At 34.3% G+C, this 8087-nt stretch overlaps 1 long non-coding RNA gene across 1 annotated transcript; it reads left to right on the top strand.

Moving 5' to 3' along the window:
- Positions 1 to 1123: 1123 nt before the first annotated feature.
- Positions 1124 to 7393, top strand: LOC143056262 (uncharacterized). The gene is made up of 3 exons (XR_012972272.1): positions 1124 to 1352; positions 4729 to 4938; positions 6921 to 7393. It is a non-coding gene; the product is annotated as an uncharacterized LOC143056262 (long non-coding RNA).
- Positions 7394 to 8087: the final 694 nt, after the last annotated feature.

Here is an 8087-nt window from a genome sequence, read left to right as displayed (position 1 = left end):
CTTTAAACATTTCAACGACTTGATGATAGCTTCCTGTTTGCTTGTGTCTGCACTAGCAACATTCCTTACACCTTATTCGTCGTACTTCATAATTTTATGGGGTTTGTTTTTTGTTTGATGTATGTGTGCAGGATTATAAAACGTTGGTGATTATGTGATCATTGGTTAAGCTTGAAAACAAATTATACCGCCACTCTATTTTCCTTTCCTCCAACAAAAACGTTCGTCAAAAGGTGTACATCAGAATGTCTTTATATTCCCTTAGTGGCTAGGTAGGAGTGCATTGTAACGTGTGAGCACTTGGCGGATTCATTCGTCATGTTAGCTGATTGCTAGTTATTATTTGATACTACTGATACGAATGACTTCATATTAATTTTGTTCAGCAGTTGTATACAAGAAATCAATCGAAATATACCGCCTCATATCAAGAACAGTTATCATGAATAAACTTAGCAGAAACTATCGAAAATCGTGCATCAATACGAAATTCTAAAATAAGAGGAAAAAGCAGTACAAACACTAAGCTATAATCATTAAGCTATAAATGGACTTTGCAAATACACAAGTTTCTATTATCCATAACATATGTCTAGATACTAGTTTTCCAAAAATACACAACCTTTTTGATGCAAAATTAAAAACACAGTTTCAGTGCTTGATTCAAAGACAGAAAAAAATATTATATTATTTATATACTGTAGTGAAAAATGATAAGTGATATGAAAGAAAATGGATGTGAAAAGGTCAAGGCCACTTCTTCTTTTGTTATGTCGTAAATGGCAAAGAATCAGAAGGTTCAAGATAAACGCCATTTTGTAATGGCAGCTCTTCATATAAATAGTCAATTTTTTCGTTTTGACATCCTTTGCACTATATGCTTGTGATTGAACCGTTTTTTGTAGCATTCTAACGAACAAAAATCAGAAAAATGTACTCTGGTTGCAATACTAAATGTAGTTGGATAGATGATTACGAAATGTAATGTTTCATTAAATTAATCTTTAAAATAGACATGCAATGATTGACATATAATCTTTCTTAAAATAAATGATTTCGTAGAAAAGGGAAATTTGTTTAACTGATAATGAATAATGTTGTTCCTGTTTGTAGTTTAAGTGAATAGGTACAGAGTACTTCACAAGATTATAAATCATTGTTAAAAAATGATAAGTTCAAAAAAGGTGCAAATCGATATCGTAATTCAAACACTATTATCTTGAATGTATAATTGTGTGTCTAGATAACGCTCACATAGTATACCTGTCTAAAAAGTATTAGTACATGTATGATGTGCTTAATCAGAAGTTGGATTATTTGTGCGTTTTGTTTTGGACTCATATTGTATTCAGGTTTGTATATTTGTACAAGTTATTTGTAATGCTGTTGTTTCTAAAATATTGGGGTTTGGATGTTTATGTTAGTAATTCAAACTATGGAGATTTATATATAATTTAATGTTACAATGTTTCTCTTGAAGCTGTTTTATTCGTGACTTAGTCAATTCTGTAGAAAACGGTTCACTGATGGTTTCTGTTGTAATCCAAGTTTTTTTTTGTGTTTTTTTTTTTTATCTTTTCTGGAGTATACACTTTTTTAATGAGGTTTATAAATGCTATGCAATTGTCGTAAGAGGCGATCCTATATTTTTGTTACACAATATTGACTGAAATAAGTATTGTATAATAATTTTACAGCGCCGTATTTTGGTAGTGATTTTTTCATTGCACGCCAGGTACTTTCAATTGTGCTTGTGTGCGCTCCTGTTTCTGGGGTCTACAACATTAACAGGGATGATTGACTTTTAGATATTCAATTCCCTCAGGAACCAAGACAATCATTTGCCTTCCAACCTTCACTTATTATCGTTGTTCCAGGTTTTATACTATCTTTAATTAATTTTAGTAATGTTATTTTGTACGATTTTCCACTGTGGAAAAACAAATAATTTTGCTGTGTCTTTCGATATGCCTAGGTCACACACTCACGGATCACCTCGACGGATCCACTACGGATTAAATCCCACGGATGATCCCGAAAATACTGTTTCCGTAGTCTGATACGGATCCGATACGGATGCACAACGGTATGAATATGGGGTTTGACGTTACTACCACAGATAATGAAGGTCGGGTTCATTTCGGTGACATGAGTGATACGGGTTCTAACGGTAAGACACGGTTTAAAACGGAAATGACACGGTTAAGTACGCAACTAAACGTGTCGTGACGTATGTTCTGCGGATAAACAACGGTTTGCTCAGGTAAAAGTAAGGGTTAGTACGAATGAGAACGTCTGAAACGGAATAGTACGAACCGTCTCATTATATAATTTACTTGTTACTCATCATTTCTATATAGCAGTTAATCGTAGATTATTGTTCGTTGTTGTTAAATAAATTATTTATCTGTCTTACTGTTCTATGTGGTGTTATTTGTAATCCTCGAACAAACGACATGTAGCAGTTCTTGAAACATATTTAGAACTATTCTTTCAAAGTTCTTAAGTCTCTGTCATCAAGTATCTCGTCATTTTGTGCCATATTAATATCCAATTCCAACCAATTAATTACAAGCAGAAGCTGTTGATAATTCATGTTGGATAATCATAATGTATACCTCAACGTCAAGACACAGAATAAGTAGGGCCCTATAAGTATGCAGTATTTATACAGAAGCCTTATGTCAGTTTGTCGTCGTTACAGACGCAATACTATCGATTTATTATTATTCGTTGGATACCAATAATCGTGAGTTTCGTGGACTTTGTGGGTACAGGTGAACCACGAATTAAAATGTTCAACGAAATACAAATTTCTATAAAGTTGTATCCACACTTTGGAAGAACCACGAAATCAAATATCCACTAAAACGCAAGGTTTCCGCAATCCACGAAAATTGGTACCAGCGAAAATAAAAGAATTTACAATATTGCGTATTGTGTCGTGTTGTAACGTAGTAAACCGTAATAATAATAATAATAATAATAATAATAATAATAAATTCTTTATTTAAAGAGGGTAACTGAATTAGAAATAGTCTAATTTTCATTGAGGCCCTCAAACAAAATACATGCATACAGTTAACATTCATACATTCATACATTAATTTACAATATATATTACTAGTATATACACAATTCAATCATTGAAATATACAAAGGGTAATAAATGACAATATTTGATATAGTTTTGTTAGAGGAAAACAAATTAGTTGACTTGCATATAATTTTCAAGAAAATGATTATAACTATGTTTCTTGAATAATTCCACATTAGGACATTTCTTTATTTCGAGTGGTAAATTATTCCATACTTTGGTTGCAGAATAATGAAAAGATTTTTTATAAAAATTTGTATTTGGTCTTGGAACAAAAAGATCATTATTAGAGACAGATCGTAAGTTGTGGCGTTGCACATCATCAATATTTAGTATTGCTAAGTAATCAGGTGTTAGCCCATTTACAATTTTATACATTAGAATTGATTGTTGGTATTTTATTCTTTTGGTAATAGACTTTCAGAACCCTGGCTGATACATAGCTTTCCGTATTGCAACGTGATAAAATCGTGCTGTTCCGTGACACATTCGTAACACATCGTATTGTATCCTAACCAATACGTGGTGTAACCGTACTAGTACATAGTTCTCCGAAACTAACCGTAGAAATCATTCTGGTCTACGAATAAGTACGCCGGATTAATACGGTTTTGATAGGGACTAAAACGGATCGGTACGATCTTATACGGTTTAGTAATGAGTTACTACGGTCGTTTGATCCGTGGTCAAATTTTGCGCATGTTCAAAAATTGCCAAGGATATACGTCAAGTACTACTACGTATGACTACGGCAACAATGCAGATATGAGGGGGGATAGGAGGGGTCCTGATCCCGAAATCCCGGACTTCCCGAGGTCCCGAATTTAAATAAAGTAAATCCCGATGTCCCGAAATCCGAAAAAAACGATTCCCGGATCCCGAAAGGGTCAATCCCGAAATCCCGAGCTTAAAAACACCCGATCCCGGAGTCCCGATGAAGGTCCTATCCCCCCTCAGATATCTACGGACTAATACAGATTGCTACGAATGATGCCGGATCGTATCCGTAGCTAATCCGGCGTCAAATCTGTGAATGTGTGACCTAGGTATTACCTCCAAAAACCCACTGACCTTCTACTCGATGCCCTTTGTGGTATTTTCTTTTCCAAAGTTACCTTCATCTATTTCAACAATTAAGCTATCACCTCCTTTTTTCACTGTCTATATCTAAAATTTCTATACAGATTTAACGGCAATGTACAGTTGTTTGGTTACAAATTCTTGGTCTTATTTGTAAATCCAGAAATATGTAATAAATAATATTTTTTTCAAACCTAAATTGTGTCCTTTAAACCAGGATCCGTTTCTGATAGAAACTGTTCTACTGCAATTTGTGTTGCTGCAAAGATAAATCTAGAATTAATCATACAGAAATACACCACTGAAATTTCGATTAAGACCTTATTTTTTTTAATATTTCGGCTATTTTCGTTTTTAACTTTTTGGCGCTACTAGTCTCTATATACTTGTATCTACTATAGTTTCTCGTACTTTTTATGGGGTCCGCTAGCGAATTAGTACTAAAAATTATTAAACAATTCAAACAGGAATATAAACAGCCTTGTTTATACCAAAACAAAGCAAGTGTGTTGATGTTAAATGTAAAATTTAAATAATTCTTGTATATCCAGATGCGTTATGGTGTTACCAATGCGGTGATAGCTCGATCGAAGGACCATGCGTGACAGACACAGCCGGCATGGAAGCCGAGTACATCAGACGAAATGACTCTTTCAAAGAGTCGAAGCCGGACAAGGATGAGAATAAAGCACCATATAAATATTTAAAAGATTGTTCAACCACCAGTGACATATGTATTATAGAACGAATTGAAGAACAGGGTGAGATATATCACGATAGACTGTCGAAAAAGTGTATAACAAAAAAACCAACTCAAACTCAAAGGCCGGGTAATTTGATAAGGGATTGCATAAAAGTTGACAAAATCTGACCAAAAAAACAACGAATTGAAAACAACTGTCATGTTTCTAATTTAGTATAAGCATTTTCAAAAGAAAATGGTGGGCTAAACCTGTTTTTCCCCTAATAAGCTACACCACCCACTCGTATGACAGTTGTTAACCGTTATTTAAACAAAATTGGATGAGCAGCCCAGACAGACAAAAAAAAAAGGTTCGTGTTATTATAATTGGGAAGCAGCGACCTAACTGTATAAACGTACATCAGACATACAACACCACTGACAAAAAAATCAAACCCACGTACAAATAAATCTAGCAAAAACCAAAAGAAGATACATAGGTGGAGTTTTAATACATTTATGTGTCCGAAATGGGTATGCACGATGATGCATTAAAAAATTGAGGAAATTTACAAATACCAAAAAATACTGTACAGTAATACAGAATTCACAAACTCTTAAGACAGACCTACAAAACAAAGACAAACAGCAACAAAAAAACTGACTTGGTACGTGCACAAAATCAGTTTTTCTTACGGACAAATCTTACCCTTTACCGTGACCGTATTACGTAAATTTACGAACGCATAATACAGAACAGTTCAGCTACCAACGCAACAACCACTAAATTAATCAATGAACTAATAAACCTCGCCAATTTGGAAAGCATGGCTTCTATTCTACAGGAGATTGACAATGATAGATACGGAAGTTTGTTGCATATTGCCTCTCAAAATAAATAGCTGCGCCATGAGCGCATGATACGCCCTTCGTCTTCTGTGAGAAGTTTTATGCAATAATCATAGATAGTTTCTGAGATACGGCGCGACATGTGAATTTTTTTTTCTAACAAAAAACTCAATAACTCTAAAATAAAATTTTGAATCATGACCAAAAAGAATACAGATCTTTAGATTAATATAACTCAGAAGTGCGTAAAGTTTTAAACAATAGTCATTAATGGTTTTTAAGATACGATGCAACATGTGAAACCCCCTTCTTTTTTAACAAAAAAATCAATAGCTCCAAAATAAAATTTTGAACCATCACCAAAAAGTATACAGATCTTTAGATTAATATAACTAAGAAGTGTGTAAAGTTTTATGCAATAAACCCAAATCGTTTATGAGATATGGCGCGACATGTGAAAACCCACCCCCTTTTTTTTTACAAAAAACTCAATAACTCTAAAATAAATTTTGAATCATCACCAAAAAGTATACAGATCTTTGGATTAATACAATTAAGAAGTGTGTGAAGTTTAAAGCAATAATCAGAAATTGTTTCTGAGATACAGTGCGACATGAGAAAAATGCACACTCCTGTTTTAGTTATAAAGTTATGTAACTCAAACAGTTTAAATCCTATTTTCACCAAAAATTATACAGATCGTTTGTCCATCATAAGAAACAACTATCTTAAGTTTCGTGAAATTTGGATAAGCAGTGCTTAAGTTATGATGCGGCATGTGGACGACGGACAGACGGAGAGACATACAGACAGACAGACGGACAGACGGACTCCGGACATTTGTACACCATAATACGTCTCGTCAAAATTTTGACGGGCGTATAAAAACCACTCAGCTCCTAATATGTTTTAATGAAGTCTCGCTATACAATATAATTGAATTCGATAAGACTTGTTAGAGGTCAGAAAGTATTTAAATCTATCAAAACATTCTACACAATTAATGAAGACATGTCATGTCTCTACATGTTTCGAGTCACTGAACAAGTATGAACATCTTACTCAAATGCATGTCTTGTATTTTTAAACGAGTTCGATTCTCCTTCTCCTTCTCCAGATTTGACGATATCATCTGCCTCCCATGTACTAGAATTTTTTTCTTCATCTACGTTGAATGTATGTACGGTTATTTTCATTATTATATTATTACAGGACAAACACACGCATATTTACGGGACTGTCACACTACCGGAGGGAGCTACTCGATTCAAGATCCGAGGTTTAATGACCTTGACTCTAGTCTCAATCACACCACGTGTATATATGAAAGGGGATCTAGTAAGAGATTGGTGTGTGTAACAATCTGCGATACAGACTTTTGTAATGGACCTCAGATTGATGGAGGATCGATATTGCAGATACAAATATGGCTGAACGTGTTATGTGCTGCTGTAGTGATTTTAAGACAAATCTAGTAACACTGTTTTCTTTTTTTCCCAAATGGAATCTCAATGTTTTTAACGCAAATAACTTATTATTTTAAAGATTTTCATGCATATCTCCCCGAAAGAAACAATACTTGTGGATTATGAAAACAAAAATTTGAGTGGGTCTATCTGTAATCATGTACTAGTACCTAATTTATGTGGTATCCCCTTCATTTAAAAAAAATATTTAAGAGAAAATGGTTGTTAAATATATATGCCAAACAAATGCTTTCTTTGAAGTCTCAAACACAAATGTCAATTATATAGACCCCTAAGGGTGACTGGGGAATAAAAGTGTTGTCACCTGGTTTTCTTCATATCGTTTAGTAAAACGATTGCAAAAGTGTGACGTCTTTGCAATGACAGACACTTTTAGACTGAGCAACACGAACACAAACAAAAAGTTGTAGGTCTGTGTTCTCCGAAAAGTCAGACTGAGATTCTGCTTCACATACGGTGCCCGTCGTTATGCTCATATATGTACAAAACCGGTGATTAGGGAGCTACCATTTAATTTTTAGGGGGGGGGGGGGGGGCTAGGATGAAAAATTTTGTCCTGCATTTTTTTTTAGTTGTAATCTCTGTCCTGCCTTTTTATTTTTCACTCTATTCGGTCCTGCCTTTTTCTTTTTAGTTTATCCTGCCTTTTTTTTTTGCAAAGTGTCTCATCCTGCCTTTTTTTTTGCAAAGTGTCTCATCCTGCCTTTTTTTTTTGCAAAGTGTCTCATCCTGCCTTTTTTTTACTCAAAACTCCTGTCCTGCCTATTTTTTTCATATTTCATCCTAGCCCCCCCCATAAAAATAAAATGGTAGCTCCCTTAGTGTAATTCGGTAGGTCACATTCGATGAAAACCAAAAGTGGGGCGTCTTTGCAATGACAGACACTTTAAGA

Source organism: Mytilus galloprovincialis, chromosome 13, assembly GCF_965363235.1.
Source record: "Mytilus galloprovincialis chromosome 13, xbMytGall1.hap1.1, whole genome shotgun sequence".
NCBI classification, from domain to species: domain Eukaryota; kingdom Metazoa; phylum Mollusca; class Bivalvia; order Mytilida; family Mytilidae; genus Mytilus; species Mytilus galloprovincialis.
This window is presented reverse-complemented; position numbering and strand designations above follow the sequence as displayed.